The sequence below is a fragment of the Lissotriton vulgaris genome, chromosome 4_1 (assembly GCF_964263255.1).
Source record: "Lissotriton vulgaris chromosome 4_1, aLisVul1.2, whole genome shotgun sequence".
In the NCBI taxonomy this organism is placed as follows: domain Eukaryota; kingdom Metazoa; phylum Chordata; class Amphibia; order Caudata; family Salamandridae; genus Lissotriton; species Lissotriton vulgaris.
In genome coordinates this window covers 1874970058-1874986812 of record NC_141691.1, presented here as the reverse complement: position 1 = coordinate 1874986812, position 16755 = coordinate 1874970058, and the positions used below count along the sequence as shown (strand labels likewise).

Here is a 16755-nt window from a genome sequence, read left to right as displayed (position 1 = left end):
CTCTTTCAGAACCTGCCTACGCCGATTCCTCAGGTAGACATCCAAAGCCTCCAACATGACTTAACCTCTTTTATTTGGGGTAAGGGTCATCCGCGCTTCTTGAACAACGTGTTTATGCTGTCCAAAATCGCCGTGGCCTCACCTGACCTAATCTTCTGGAATATTATTGGGCAGCCCATCTTCGATACATATCTAAATGGGTGGTTCGTGAGAGCGAAAAAAACTGGTTCCACATGGATCAGGCATTTGCTTGCAGGCCCTTGTGGGACCTAGTCTGGCACTCCAGAACTGCCTGACCCCGCAGCGCATACATAGGCACCCCCATAAAAACAGTCCTAGGGATATGGGACAGGATTGCGATCCCTAGAGGCCAGACGACCTTCCCCTCACCTAACACACCCATTATGTTTAACCCCTTGTTCCCTTCGGCTTCACAACCACACGCATTCTCAGATAGGAATGCAGGGGGAATGCAGAGTTATTCAGGACCTCTTTGAGGGCGATAAATTTAAATCCTTTGAACAATGAAAACAATCTTTCCATATTACTGTAGCCAGCAGACTTCAATACTACCAACTTCGCCATAGGTTGCTCACCCCATTTGAATCCCTGGTCCGAACCTTTGAAGGCACATGAGGCCTAATATCTCGCACTTACCAAGTGCTACTACATTCGCAACACAACCGCCTACCAAAAACAATGGGTAACGGACATAGGAGAAGAGCCCTACCAGCAAAACTGAGAACAATTATGGCGTGAAACCCTAGAATTTATAAGAGCACTACCAAGCCTGAATCACCTTATAAGCTGATGCCCCGCTGGCACTACACCCCCCTCACTGCTACAGAAAATGCTTCCTGCTCTCTTCCCCTATGCTGGAAATGCCAATCAGCGACAGGGGACTTTATCCATATTTGGTGGACATGTCTGCTCCTGACGGTGTACTGGAAAGGGGTCCTCGACCACATCAAGGACACAGTGGAGTTTCCTATCCCAAACTCCTCTTCAGGAACCTTATTGGGTATAAGACCAGCACAGCTCAAAGCCATGACGCATTCCGACTGGCGCCTTATGTTGCAGATGCTGGGAGCTGCAAAACAATCTATAGCCCTTCATTGGAAGAAGTCTCCTGACCCAATCTCTGCTTGGCTCTTACACCTATGGCATGTCATGGCGATGGAACTACGGACAGCCCGTCTCAACCATACAAATACCAAATTGAAACACATCCAGCAACTAATTATAGATCATCTCTCCCAAACTGAACGAGCCAGCTACGAGCCCTCCAACTTTTTGAGGTCTCTCTCCTATCATACTCTAGAGAAATCGCCCGACTGAATCCCTCGGCATGGTAAACGGATGATGGCCCTTCTCCGTAAAAGAGATGTATAAGTGAGAATGATTGCTTTAGAACCCCCTTCCACTAAAACGGACACCCCCAACCCTATATAGTCCTGGTTTTCCCTGTTTTTTTTCTTTATTCCTAAGTCTTTCTATGTTTAACTCTCATATGATGTACATCAATTGGAAGCTGCTGAAGCTACCTTGACGTCTCCAGGGCCTTCTGAGGCTCTATACTCTTGCTGACTTTACACTGCAGAACATAGATGCCTTGTTTCAATTCCATTCTGATGCTGTAGAAGTTATTCTTCTAACCTTCATAGCACTAAATACTCCTTACAGTTGTACAATTGCTTAACTGTATTCAATGTTTGCGGCTTTGTATGCCTTTATGTTCATTTAGGTAAACTAGGCTACACCAGAGGGAAGATGTTTTCTTTAACACAATTTTTCTGTACTTCTCCCATTGAGACACTATTTTCAACGATGTACTATTTAAGGTTTGATAAGTAAATTTTGCATGCACGGCATATACTGATCAATGCCCTGTTCATTTACGCCGCTTTCCGACCAGCTTATACCGCATGAGATGATTACATATAATTACTGTTTATAAAAACAAAGCATCCTGTTTTTTTATTCAATAAACAGATTTGAAAAATAAAAAGTAAATACTTATAATGAAGACGGCACTGTGAGGAGATTTGGTGTCAATGTGGTATAATTGGTCTTAAAAGTCAACACTGCATGAGAACTCCTTCAGGACTATGTGGCACACTACCAAAATGGCCGACCCTTTAGATCTAGTATTCAAAAAATGAAAGGAAAAGAATTCCTATGATGTAATGTATAGCAGTAGCCATCAAATGTATCCTTTTGAATTATGACACTCAACAAAGGGAACAAACACCCAAACAGCAAAATCAATGAGAAGTGAAAATCTCTTTTGGCTTTTGCGGTTGGTTGTTTTGTCCTGGCATTGAGTTCCATGAGATCTAAATTCTCAGTTGGGTCAATGACCTGGGAGGTGACAGTTTGGGGAACAATGACCAACTAAAAATGAAAAGTAGGTACACTCATTTTCTTCTTTGCTCATTAATATAAAGAACATCCGTTTCCCGAATGCTTGAATATCTGCTATCAAATTTAAAAGCTTTAAAACAAAATCTTATTGTGGTAAAAAATGTTATACTATAAATAATGTGAAATTGGATATCTACAGCTTTTCTAAATAATATTAAGGTTTATTTAAAAAACATGTATATATATTTGGGGCACTCTAAAAAGAAAATAGATTGTTCACATTATTTGTTAGTTAAATGTTTCGTTCTAATAACAGCACAACGTTTGGGAGTATAAAGCTCAGCGACTGCAACTATACCCTTACCTCTTGACCTCTATATTCCAGCTGGATGGAATCACAAAACCAAGGTAATGGAGAAATGGCGAGACGTCTATGAAACAAACCCCAACCACAGCGCTGAAAGGAAATAAGAAAGCGTTAGTGACAGGAATTCTTACCAGAAATATAGAACAGATAAAACAATGTGGAGATGTATGAGGAATTGGACCCATCTCCCAAAGGCTCACCGCTATGAGAAGAAATGCCTTCTTAAGAAATATCACAAAACCCTGAACCTGGCACTGAAAGACGCAAGAATCTAACACAAGAGTATACAAAGTCTTTTAAACCAAGAAACACACAGCTGTGTGTCCTCCAAAACAGCCCAGGGGTTCAATTTGAAACTGAAATGCTCAATTTCAGAGCCATCCAGAAAAGCCAGAAAGCAGTAATAAGCTGGCTAAAGAAACAGCGCTTTCGTTGATTTTTGGTGAAAGATAGTTGAGCACTTGGCTAAGAAAACCAGCTGCTTTTATAATGTGATTATCAGGCCCAGTGAATGCAGCGTTGTGTTGAGACTCATCCAGTCATAATCAGTAGGTCTTTCTTGCCCCACTCTAGCCCGAGGTATGTCCCTATTGGAGGGAGTTCCTTACAAAGCAATTTGGATGAGTGTTGGTTAACAGGTGAACAGGTTGCATCCCCCAACACTCTTGTAACTCCACCTTTCAGGTACTTTGCTTTCATTCCTTGTATGGAGAGGAACAGTAGCAGCGTTAAAAGATGTACAAGCAGCCAAAGGAGCGTCACGCGCAGCTGCCACAGGTTCCCACTACCTCTTAAGCTGTCCTGGAGTTGACCACTGAGCACCACCAAGTAGTGCCTTTGAGTATACAAATTAGGACTTCGGGTTTAGAGGTGTGACATTAACAATTTCACAAACAGTTCATTGCTATTAAAAGGTTTTGTTTTACAAAAGATAATTTGGTTTTGAAAAATACAAATCCACTACGTTATTTCCAATGATCCTTCCAGTGATCCTTGGGAGAGAGTTCAATTCAAAAGAAACAGATCGATAGAATTATCTAGGAAAGTGTTGATAATCGTAGCCTCTAGAGATGATTTGAAGACAATCGCAACCCCTCCTCCTACTTTTCTATCCCTATTTTGTAGCAGGATGTGTTAGTGTTCTAGGAGGGCCACGGCAATGGCCAGAATATAAAAGGGATTCAGCCAAGTTTCTGTTAGGAAACCTACATCAGGGGCGTGGGAGTTCAATAAATCCCATACCTCAATACAGTGTTTGGGTAGCAATCTCACATGTATTAAAATGGCTTTCCAATTCACGTTCGAACCAGGAGTAGCCTTTTTTGAACCTCTGATGGAGCAAGGATTTGCACGTTAAGCGACTTGCTTGTATCATGAACCTCAAATAATGTTAATAAAAGTAATCAACATGTTTTGTCTTACTAATTTTACACATTTTTCATTATAAGGGGTGTCCCAGAGACGCTTGCTTATGTGTTTATTAATCTTAATACGCTTGCACTACAAAATGGTCGATGCTACGCGGGAATTTAGACAGCGCATGCGTCGGTCATACCCATGTGACGTGAGGTACTCTCAGTTCTGGTGGGAAAGTGTTTGCTCATGCGCAATACAGCTAATATGGCTGCTCTGTGTTCTCACATGCTCAAAGCTTGCATTGCTGCTTTCGCAAAGCTGTCTGTTCTGCATAAACAGTAATGCTATAGTTATTATAAAGTAATGGGTGAAGTATAGCAATTCATGGTATGCAGTGAAATCATTTATTCTATGTTTAAAACTGTTTCTTTTCCATTTCATGTACACTTCGAAACTTGGCCCGTTGAATTATGCTGCACCCCATTTTGAATAAAACTGCGTCTGCGCGAGATCTGCGAGTCTCCAGAGCAGATGACCTTTGACAAGCTGCCAAGGAGCTGACTGACTGAGAAGATGCTCCTGGGAACCTCACCTCACAAACTCTAAACAAATACAATGTATTTGTAAATAGAACATTTATTGTTATACGAAATGAAGACATCATGAGAACCCAAATTCAATGGGCGGGAACAAGATTTAAATAAGAAGCCTGAGAAAGTCTAAAATGTAGGTGGTGTGATGACCTGTCCTTCTTTGTCCAATCAAAATTGGGGATCCTTACACTTGCAACATTGGGGGATGGTACACTGACCCGAAAAACAGTATAACTAGCATAGGTTTAGCTAGAGAAATTGTCCGACTTGTCCGAATAGCTGACCTGTCACTGACCCAACGTACTCTATAGGTGACTGATACAGAGAGCTGCGGAGCACTCTGTTGGGAGGTTCGAGAAACCCATTCCGGGGTTTTGGTAATTGAAAGTGCTGGCGAAGCACTTTGCTGGGAGGTTCGAGAACTCAATCGGGGTTATTGGCAGATTCCTTGCAGAGAGGGAGTAGCGCAGGCGTTGCAACCGAAGCTGCGGGTGTTGGTCGTACCCTTTGGTGAACGCGGTCCTGATCCAAAATTCTGGAGTTATCCTGTCCTGACTGTCCATAAGCTGTGCCTGCTCGCCTACTGGCACCTAAGTCCTTGAGGGTTCCTTCCCGTCTTTCCAAACTGACCCATGGCCAGGGTTGGTCTTCACTCTATCCTAGGTAAATATAAAGTCTGTGTGGGTGATTGCTTATCTATGTTTGCATTTCAAATTCTCAGTATTGCAAAGCGTAATTGCAGATGTTCCCTTTTCTCCCCTGATCCTTTATAAATGAGATTTTCATGCATTTCTCGTCTATTAGCATGTTCCTCTTTTGACCTACCTTTAGTAAATGCTAAATCGTTTCTATTTTAGTATATGTTCCTTATCTCACCCTCCCTCTAGGAGATAAGCTGAATTGAATAGTATGTTCAAATCTTACCTACCCGTTAGTATGTGAGCTAAAACTGAATCTCGAATTAAAATAAGTTTTCTTTAAACTGCCCTAAAGACTCTTAAATATAGCATGTTCCCTTTCTTTACCCTCCTTTAATCAATGCTGCATAAGCCTGGAATCTAAGATTAGCATGTTCCTTGTTTTTCCTGTCCTTCAGTTTAAAGATCTAGATGCTAAGCATACTCTGTCTTATTCATAGCTATATACTGTTTCTGATTGCAGTTATTGATAGCCTGATCACATTCAATTTTCTGCTCATGACATATGATGATGATGATGATGATTAGATAAAGTTTTGAACCTACCCAGAGTTTGTGGTTATTTCATATTTCCCAAATGTTTATAAAAGTTCTTGATTACCTAATATTTCGACTTAACTCCCTGATCCTAGGTGATTAGGTTCCTAATATCTACATTGCTAGGTTATAGCTACAGGAATCAAAATAAGTAGAAGAATCTCAAGATATACTGATAGTAGAGCGTGAGTTACCCGAAGTGAATGTGAAGGGTGCAATTTGAAAATTAAGGGCCCAGGTGAATATTTAGTAAAAATAGCCTAGCTGGATGACCTGCGCGCTCTATCAGTATACTTTTCTGGTAAGCAGAGGATGGTTAGGGATTAGTTAAAGTTAGGTAGCTAGTTAGTTAGTAGGTTAAGGTTCATTTTTTATTGATCGATCAAATGTGCTATTATCAAATGCAATGTTATTGAAATGTTTATTTGATGCTGCTATATTGATGTAAATGTATTAACAACAATTGTGCGTGTCTGTTATATGTTTTGTTTGGAATCCCCGGGGGCAGAATAGCAGGTGGTAGAATAGAAGCCACATCGCGGCGAGGTCATTTATTCGAGGAAAATTAGTATATGGTTGGGCAGAACTGGAAGCACTGATTAGGGTTTTCTGTATGAATGATTGAATAAATGAAAGCAACGAGTTCGCTAGCAAAACTTCTATTGTGATATAACCTAGTAAGGGTCACACGGAAGGAGTAGCAGGTTCGTCGGAGCTTGATGGATAGCAAAAGAGTTCGGTGGTGAAACTTTAGACTTAGTATATATCCCTAAGTGGATGAGTCAAGGGAGTAGCAGGTTCTCTAATGCTTGTATGAAGGATAGGCAGAAGGGATCTATCCGCAGTATATGAAAAGTAGACAGAAGAAGTTTACTTGCAGTAAAACAAATCTTTCCTTTCTAGACACTCGAGTACAGTGGCAAATGTTTTACATTGTAAATTAAATAAAGCATTTGCACTTTAAGAAAGAAATTGAATTTCAGTTACCTTGTGAAGGAGGGAGTCAGTTGCGGAGCTGCACGGACGTCACTCTGTGCCGCGCTGGTATTGGTCGAAACAGCAGGCGTGTAGCTGAGATAGTATTGTAAAGAAGGGGTGAGCGCAGGAGCGTGAGAACTTGTCTCACGGGAAAAGCCACGCATGTATTGGTGGAACTTATTTGCAACCACAGTGTTGATTGGTTGTCGAAAATTTAAAAACATGCTAGCATTGGAAGAATTTAGTAAACGGAAGTACGTATTTTTTGCACGATTTAAGTTTTTGCGAAGTATATGTGGTATCCGAGATATCCAGAAACTATACCTGATCCGAGATACTTACGGTTTGCTAAGGAGCAGATGTTAAAAGGTAGACCTTACAATATGTATGGAAGCAAGAGAAAAATGACTCTTGTAGACAAAGTTAAACATTATTTCAAGAAAGACAAGCCGATTAAGACTAGAGAAGGAGTTATTATTCCACCACTAAACACTCCCGCTTCATTCATGATGTTTGACAGAGGGTACCATGCTTGTGTATGGTTGGAAAATTGGCTGGAATATACTAAAGATGACGGAATTTTAGCATTCCCTCTAAACAGTACCTTCAATGGAAGAATTGTTCAATTTGAGAAACCGAATGAATGACTTACATCCCAGACCTAGATTGACGCAATATGGCTTTAGAAGAATGGGAGATTGAGGCCTTTGAGCAAGAGAGACCCAGGATTGACAAAGGAATAAGTAAATGGTACCCGAAAATGCACCGAGAAGCAAAAGAGAAAAAAATGAAAGAGTGGAGACAGAATATGATAGTGGAAGGACTTTACCCAGTACTAACCGTAGAGGAGCCTATGGGAAGTAAAAGGACAGAGAAAACTAGACATTTGATGACTACTGGTGATTCTGATGATGAATACTTGGAGGATTTATTAATGAAAAATCCACCACCATATAGTGAAGAAACAAGAATAGTAAACCCGAAAAATCCATTCCTTAGGTAATGAGGGGTCGAGAACATCTGATCCAACTGTTCCATTTTATAGGCCTTCCTGTAAATCAGACTGCTCAAATCTTTAATCCACCTTTAGTTCCGCAAGTAATTCACGAGACCTCCCTTGAGAGGGTATTACAAGAAAGAGAAAAGGAAGCTTTAAATAAACAGAGAAGCAAATTAATTAGATATCCCAGTTAAATATAAGTCCTGAGGCTTTGACAATTCCAGTAATCATTGGCCCAGTTGTTCCTTTGTACGGAGAAAAACAAACTACTCCGAAAGCTCCAGTTATAACGACATCAGTAGTACAGCCAAGGAAAGAAACCCTGATAGTAGATGATCAGGCAAGCGAATGTGAATGTGAATCAGTGATTTCCTTGATGGATTTACCAATACGAGAGCCTGAAAGTGGTTCCCTGAGAAAACCTACACCTGTATCCGCAAGGGAAGTACAGATAGAGACTTCATCAGGTACGAGAAGTGCCACGGTAGTGACACCTGAAGAAATAGAGAGATGGATCCAAGTAATAGAGAGACCAAAACCGCAGCCCAAGCCATTAGACATATTTAAATTAAGAGTTGAAATAGAAGAATTGATGAATGGGAATGTGGGACTGAAAAAATTGAATACCCTCAGACTGTTTAAGGGGCTTAAACAGTCTGTGGGCGATTATGTGACAATGCCTTGCACATTCTAAATGTTATTTTAGCAACATTTGATGATATAAAACCGCAGAAGAGTGTTGTATATGAGTTGTGTGTGTAGGAGCAGAATTGTGTAATATGAAGTTTGCATCTTTTTATGCGGTCATGCGATGTATATCTTATATTGTGTATTTTTTATTTCAGATACTTTGTTAAAGTGGGATACTATTATTTTAATCCTGAGGAAGGTTTTTGGCTTTGAATAATTATATGCCATAACCGAAACGCGTCGATGCAATGTTGGGTGGAGATACACTAAGTCATTGAACAAAGAAACTGCTCTAATTGAGAAATTAAATGTACAACTTGGAGTATGATTCAGCAATGTGTTTGACTAGTGTATTCTCCTCTTTTTAATTGGAATCATTTTCCTTGTGTATTGTCCCATTTTTTTCAGTTATTAATTTATGGTGTATCATTCTGTATTGTTTTTAACATTGTTTTTAATATACCAAAATAAAATGTACATTTTTTGTATGACTGTATCATGTTTATCATTTGCTGCTCCTAATCTGTGGTATTGAATTAACTGTATGTATGCTTAGTTTAAACTGTGGTTAGCCTATAAGTTCACCCAAAGGGGAAACTTTATTGACAGTTTGTCTTCTGGTACCCTACCCCTTTGGATTGTTTGGGTTCCTCTCTTTTGTTAGAGGGATATGTACATGGGCCATGGTCCAGACAAGATATTGTGTCATTTACAAAGGACTTCCCAAAATTACGAGAAAAACCTGTAGAGTGGTACAGACAGGTTGAGAGATTTGTGAAGGTTTCGAAATGCCTCCTGAAAGATCTAGATGGTTTCTTTGACATTGTAGTTTCTGTAGATCTGTGGACAGAATGTAAAATTGATGTTAATTGGCCAAATGAGGAATACCCTAGAGACCTAAAGACAGGGGCTCCTTCCGAAGACGTAATGAGGAAATACAACCAGGTAATGTTGTACCTGAAAGGAAAGGTGCCTGCAAAAGAGACAGACTGGACCCGAATAGATAGAACTACTCAGAATCGCGATGAAACTGTACATTCATACTATGAACGTCTGTTACAAGTGTTCAAAACGTACAGTGGGCTAGATAATATTGAAATGAAGGATATGACCCACTTCATTTACAGATTTGTGTTAGGATTAAGACCTGAAATTTCACAGTGGATCAAAGACAATAACATTTGTTGGCAAGCTAAACCCATAGATGAAGTCCTTAAATACGCCAAGTATTGTGAAGATGAGCTAGAAAATATGAAAAAGGAATTGAAAGAAAAAAAGTAATGTGGGCACAAGTAAAATTAGCAGAGCACCAAGAACAGCAGTTAAGTAAAATGACAAATACTCAGAATCAGAGCCCTGGGGCTGGAGGAAAACCAAGGGTAAAAATGAGTCGAGAAGAGGCCAGGAAGAAATTTCCCTGCCACGGGTGCGGAAAGATGGGGCACTGGAGGGACGAGTGTAAGGCTGTGCAGAATAATAATGTACAAATTAATGATTTAAATCCACAGGGGCAGAATGAGGGACCACAGAAGACACAACAACAGGTAAAACAGAAACAGTTGCCTCGTGCACCTAGGCCAAACTATAGGAGCAAAGCACAACAGGGTGAAGAAGCCAAAGTTTGGGAAGGAAGGGAGGATAGAAATGCAGCAACTTCGCAATTCCTGTTTAATGATACATTCCTCTGTGACGAACCTTACGGACGGTGCCTAAGGGGGGAGGACGAGGAGTGCGTGCTTGGCGCCTCCTTGCCGGCAGACCAGTCAGGGCCATACGTTGAAGGAAAGGTTGAAGGAAATGACGTCACCTTTCTGTTGGGACACTGGTGCTACCCCTTCTACTGTGAGAACAGCAGACGTTCCAAACCTACCTCTAACGGGAGAAGCGATCCAAGTAGTGGGTGTTTCTAATAAATTAATTAGTACCCCAGTTACAGAACCCATGGAAATTAAAATAGGGAATTTCAAATAGATGCATAGATTTGTTGTTCGTGATTCAAGTCCTGTGAACCTACTAAGACGAGATTTGCTGTGTAAAATGAACTGTACCATCTTTTGCACTCCAAATGGTGTCGAAATTCAGACCCCAGATGAAGACGGAATATATAAATTAATGCTGATAAGACCTGATTCAGAAATTAAAAGACTGACAATACAAGACTTACCTGAAGAGCTCCAACAGACAGTGAAACCAGAAGTATGGGATTTTACTGGAAAAGATGTAGGATTAATGGCAAATGTTGACCCAATTAAAATTTCCATAAAAGAGGTTGCAGTTTACCCGAATTCTAAACAGTATAAAATGAGTGCAGACGTAAAGGCAGCAGGGGTTGCTATTGAAATAAAAAGGTTGTTGGAAGCAGACATCATACAAGAGGTATTGAGAAGTCCTTGTAATTCGCCCATAATTAGAATAAAGAAACCAAGTGGTAAGCACAGGGTAGTACAGGACCTGCGCAAGGTTAATAAAATCGTTGTTCTTTGCTGTCCTATTGTGCCAAACCCTGCAGTGATCTTGAACCAAATACCATGGAATGCTGGATGGTTTACTGTTATTGATTTATGCCATCCATTCTTTTAGATTCCATTGCATCCAGACAGCAAATTTCTTTTCTCATTTGAATTAGACAGTCATGTTTACGTCTGGAATCGTGTTCCTCAGGGGTACACAGAGAGTCCTTCGATTTCCGATCAAATTCTGAAACAATGTCTTGAAACCCTGGTATTGCCTGGAGAATCAGTCCTGGTGCAATACATAGACAACCTCTTGGTGGCGTCCAAAAGCAGGAAAGACTGTTGTTGATACCATTGCCTTACTGAACCATTTAGGTGAAGGGGGACATAAAATGGCACCAGACAAACTATAGTTCTGTACCTCCTCAGTGAAATATCTGGGGCACCAGATAGAGAGAGGTATCAGGAAGGTTACCACAGAAAGGATTAGAATAATTCGAAACATGGAGCTGCCCAATACCCAGAAAGAAATCAGAATGTTTCTAGGAGTTGTAGGATACTGTAGGCAGTGGATTGTGGGATTTGCAGTCCTAGCAAGACCATTGCTAAAAAGGACAAAGAAAGGAGCAAAAGACCCAGTAGAGTGGGATGAAGAAAGTATGTCAGCTTTTACGAAATTACAGGAATGTCTGTGTAATGCTCCCGCATTAGGAATGCCCGACTACTCAAAGGAGTTTTCACTGTTTGGTGAGACACGAGACAATTGTCCACTTTCAGTTCTGACCCAAATTCATGGTTTAACCAGATGTCCTGTGGCATATTTTTCCTCTACTTTGGATCCAGTGGCTGCTGGATTACCTGGATGTCTGAAAGCCGTAGCTGCAACTTGCATGAGTCTTGAACAAAGTGAATCCATTATTATGGGACATCCTGTAACTGTGCATGTTCCACATGCAGTTGTAATTTTGTTGACCAGAACAAAAACTCAGTATCTCACACCTAGTCGGCTGACTAAGTATGAGAGAATTCTTGTAGATGCAGGAAATGTAACCATTGCCCGATGTAATATTTTAAATCCAGCTACCCGGTTACCAAATTCACTCACAGCAGAAGTGAAAGGAGAAGTTGAGCATGACTGCCTTGATCTGACTGAGTATAGCACAAAACCACGCCCAGACATAAAAGAAGTGCCCCTAACAGATGAAGATTACGATCTGTTTGTAGATGGCTCACGCATGAGACATGAGGACGGAGGCTTAAGTGCTGCCTATGCAGTATGCACTTTAGGAGGTCCAGTGGAAGCATCCTATTTACATGGAGTCAAGTCTGCACAAATAGCCGAATTGGTTGCATTGGCAGAAGCCTGTAAATTTGGGAGGAACATGAAAATAACCATATACACTGATAGCCAGTATGGTTATGGGGTTGTGCATGACTTTGGCCAATTGTGGCAACAAAGGGAGTTTCTGACTTCTTCAGGCACTCCTATCAGAAATGGAAATTTTGTGCAAGAATTACTGGAAGCAATATGGTTACAAAAAGAATTGGCAGTGGTCAAGTGTGCTGCTCATAAATCTGGCGATGAGAAAGTGACAGCAGGTAATCGATATGCTGACCAACTGGCCCAACATTGTGCAAAATACAAAATGACGATTAATAAAAAGATGGGGGTAAACGGAAGCAGCTGACAACTTCTGGTGCTTGAAGGAATAAAAACATGGGAAGAGGTGAGAGATTTGCAGAATGCAGCAGAACCAAAGGAAAAGGAAAATGGAGAAAATGTGGTTGTCAGAGAAGGAATGAGGATGGTGTCATTGCTTACCTCGATGATATGCCTGTGTTGCCAGACTGCCTGCTTGCTCCTATGGCTAGATTGATACGTGGAGACACACATTTGGGAACAGATGCCATGATACACATCTTTAGGTAGACATGGTTTAATTCGAAATTCAGAAACATAGCAGAGGCACTCTGCCAAAGGTGTCTAGTTTGTCAGCAATTCAATCCCGGAAAGAAAACTGTAGTTTTGCCAGGAAAGATTGGGAAGGCAAAAGGCTCATTCATACGATTACAACTTGACTTTATTCAGTTACCCCCTTGTCGAGGAATTAAGTACGTCCTCGTCATTGTCTGCCTGTTTTCTAAATGGGTAGAGGCTTACCCTGCTCGCAGAAATGATAGCTTCACTGTAGCCAAACTGTTACTTAGGGAACTGATACCAAGGTACGGTTTTCCAGTCACAATTGAATCAGACAGAGGTGGGCACTTCCATAGTGAAGTAATAAGACAAATCTGTGAAGCATTCAAAACTACGCAGAAACTGCACTGTGCATATCGCCCAGAGGCTTCTGGAGTGGTAGAACAACTGAATGGCACAATCAAATCAAGATTGGAAAAAATGTGTGAATCTACTCAAATTGAATAGCCAGATGCTTTGCCACTTGTTTTGATGGGACTCAGAAGTATTCCAGATCGGAACACAGGCTTGAGTCCACATGAGATATTGATGGGAAGAGCAATGCGGCAAGCATGGATGCCAGGATACAAACTGATAAGCATATCTGATGATTTGGTACTGGAATACTGCAAGCAACTGGGTGACCAAGTGCGTTCTATCTCTCACCAGATTGGGGAAGACACCGTCGCCAGGTCAACAACTCCAGCACATGACTTGAACCCAGGTGATTGGGTCGTAATAAAGAAACATACTCGGAAGAGTTGCCTTGCACCGAAGTGGGAAAAACCAAGGCAAGTAATCCTGGTTACCACAACAGCTGTGAAGTGTGCAGGTGTGCCACGGTGGATTCATGCCAGCCATACGAAGAAAGTAACAGAAACTGAGGCTGAAGGTTGTGCAGCTGAGGGGCCGCTTGAAATTGGTCCTGAAGTAGCTGAAGAAGAACAACAGAGCTCCAGTCAAGATGAATGGGTCCCAGTAATCGACCTGACTCTCGATCCAATAAGGACAAGAAGACAAACCTACTTAGATAGAGAGTGGGATAGTGAGGACGAGACAGGAATAGAAGAAGAGGATCAGATTATCGAAATCCAAATCAAATCTGATGATGAGGAAGAACAGATAAGGAAAGAACTGATTATTGACACTCCTCCAAGAACTCCAGAGCCTGAAAAGGGACAGATAAAAATTATAGCAGAAGTTCAAGCGGAAGAAAATCAAAAGTTCGAAGAGCTTGAGCAGGATCAGATAGAACTAGACAAATGTGTTCAGGAAAAAGAAATTGAAACAAAACAAAGTCAAATCCAGCATATACCTGAACAAGGCCAGCTTAGCAACCAAGCAGAAGAAGCTGTAATAAGACCTGCAACTAGTAAGACAGGAAGAGAAAAAGAAGAAAATGAAGTAGATGTGCCACAACTGAATGAGAATAAAAGAGCACTCGAAGAGATTCAGATTACAGTGCCAGTTAAAAGATTCAGAAAATGTGATAAAGTACCCAGATTTGTCAAAAGACTGAGACTGAGATTAAAGACTATCGACGAAGAACTTGAGCAAGAAAATCAAGACTCCAGTAAAACTGATCAGTCTGGGACAAAGCCTAAAAGAACAAGCATTTACAATGCAACGGTCTCGCCTTTGCAAAAGTTAGCGCTTTTGGCATTGTAAATGACAAATGTTTTATTTATGTGTTGGTTTTGGAAACAGATAAATAAATGGCATTGTCATGAGCAGTAGAGAGTGAGTAGTAGAGAGTGAGTAGTAGAGAGAGTAGTAGAGAGAGTAGTAGAGAGAGTAGTAGAGAGAGTAGTAGTGAGTAGTAGAGAGTGAGTAGAGAGTAGTAAGTGAGTAGTAGAGTGTGTAGTAGAGAGTAGTGAGTGTGTAGTAGAGAGTAGTGAGTGTGTAGTAGAGAGTAGTGAGTGTGTAGTAGAGAGTGTGTAGTAGAGAGTGTGTAGTAGAGAGTGTGTAGTAGAGAGTGTGTAGTAGAGAGTGTGTAGTAGAGAGTGTGTAGTAGAGAGTGTGTAGTAGAGAGTGAGCAGTAGAGACTAGTGAGTGTGTAGTAGAGTGGTGAGTGTGTAGTAGAGTGGTGAGTGTGTAGTAGAGTGTGTAGGAGAATGTGTAGTAGAGAGTGTGTAGTAGAGAGTGTGTAGTAGAGAGTAGTGAGTGTGTAGTAGAGAGTGTGTAATACAGAATGTGAAGTAGAGAGATTGAAGTAGAGAGATTGAAGTAGAGAGATTGAGGTAGAGAGATTGAATTAGAGAGATTGAGGTAGAGAGATTGAAGTAGAGAGATTGAGGTAGAGAGATTGAAGTAGAGAGATTGAAGTAGAGAGATTGAAGTAGAGAGTGTGGAGTAGAGAGTGGAGAGTCTGTAGTAGAGTGTAGTAGAAAGTAGTGAGTGTGTAGTAGAGTAGTAGAGAATGTGTAGTAGAGAGTAGTAGAGGGTGTGTAGTAGAGTGTGTAGTACAGCGTGTGTGTAGCAGAGTGTGTAGTAGAGTGTAGTAGAGTGTGTAGTGTAGAGTGTGTAGTAGAGAGTGTGTAGTAGAGAGTGTGTAATGTAGAGTGTGTAATGTAGAGTGGGTAATGTAGAGTGTGTAGTAGAGTGTGTAGTAGAGTGTGTAGTAGAGTGTGTAGTAGAGAGTGTAGTAGAGAGTGTAGTAAGTAGTGACTGTAGTAGATAGTGTGTAGTAGAGAGTGTCTAGTATAGAGTGTGTCGAAGAGAGTAGTGGCTGTAGTAGTGAGTGTGTAGTAGAGTGTGTAGTAGAGAGTAGTGACTGTAGTAGAGAGTGTGTAGTAGTGTGTAGTAGAGAGTAGTGACTGTAGTAGAGTGTGTAGTACAGTGTGTAGTAGAGAGTAGTGACTGTAGTAGATAGTGTGTAGTAGAGAGTGTCTAGTATAGAGTGTGTCGAAGAGAGTAGTGGCTGTAGTAGTGAGTGTGTAGTGAGTGTGTAGTAGAGAGTAGTGACTGTAGTAGAGAGTGTGTAGTAGTGTGTAGTAGAGAGTAGTGACTGTAGTAGAGTGTGTAGTACAGTGTGTAGTAGAGAGTAACGACTGTAGTAGAGAGTGTGTAGTAGAGTGTGTAGTAGAGAGTGTGTAGTAGAGTGTGTAGTAGAGAGTAGAGTGCGTAGCAGAGAGTAGTGACTGTAGTAGAGAGTGTGTAGTAGAGTGTGTAGTAGAGAGTGTGTAGTAGAGTGTAGTAGAGAGTAGAGTGCGTAGCAGAGAGTAGTGACTGTAGTAGAGAGTGTGTAGCAGAATGTGTAGTAGAGAGTAGTGACTGTAGTAGGGAGTGTGTAGTAGAGAGTAGTGACTGTAGTGGAGAGTGTGTAGTAGAGAGTGTGCAGTGATTTGAGTTTTACATCAAATTAAAAACGGGAACGGAACAAACTCATCCTATACATTATTGTGGTAGGTGCCCACGCATATAGGGTTAAATGATGCGTTAGATGCCACAGGTCCCACCAACACGCTTCCTTTATGATAGGAGAATGCCCAACATCGCGGAGATTTGCTCTCTGCTCTTCCCGGATATTTGTATTTTCAAATGTATAATGTTATCCTGCTAAACGAAGACGATGCTCAAACTATAAAAGAAGAGGGTTTCACAGATATGTTAGTCCTTCCGGGCAAACGAAATGTCCCACAGAAAGATCAAGTGACAGTTTAGAGCTCCAAGTGAGTCTTAATAAAATCAGTGTCTGGAACGCATAGCATCAAAAAACGAGCGGGGCATCAAACTGCAGTGTCATTCAATCAAAGCTTCAAG

At 41.1% G+C, this 16755-nt stretch overlaps 1 protein-coding gene across 2 annotated transcripts in view; it reads right to left on the bottom strand.

Annotated features, from left to right (window-relative positions):
• NSMCE2 (NSE2 SUMO ligase component of SMC5/6 complex) overlaps positions 1 to 16755 on the bottom strand; it is a 778548-nt gene that overhangs the window by 717110 nt on the left and 44683 nt on the right. Inside the window, exon 2 of one of the 2 annotated variants that reach the window (XM_086966207.1) lies at positions 2729 to 2821. The exons of the other annotated variant lie outside the window; for it this stretch is intronic. The gene's annotated coding sequence lies outside the window, so the exon portion shown is untranslated. The remainder of the gene's footprint in view (positions 1 to 2728; positions 2822 to 16755) is intronic. 2 annotated transcript variants of the gene reach the window in all.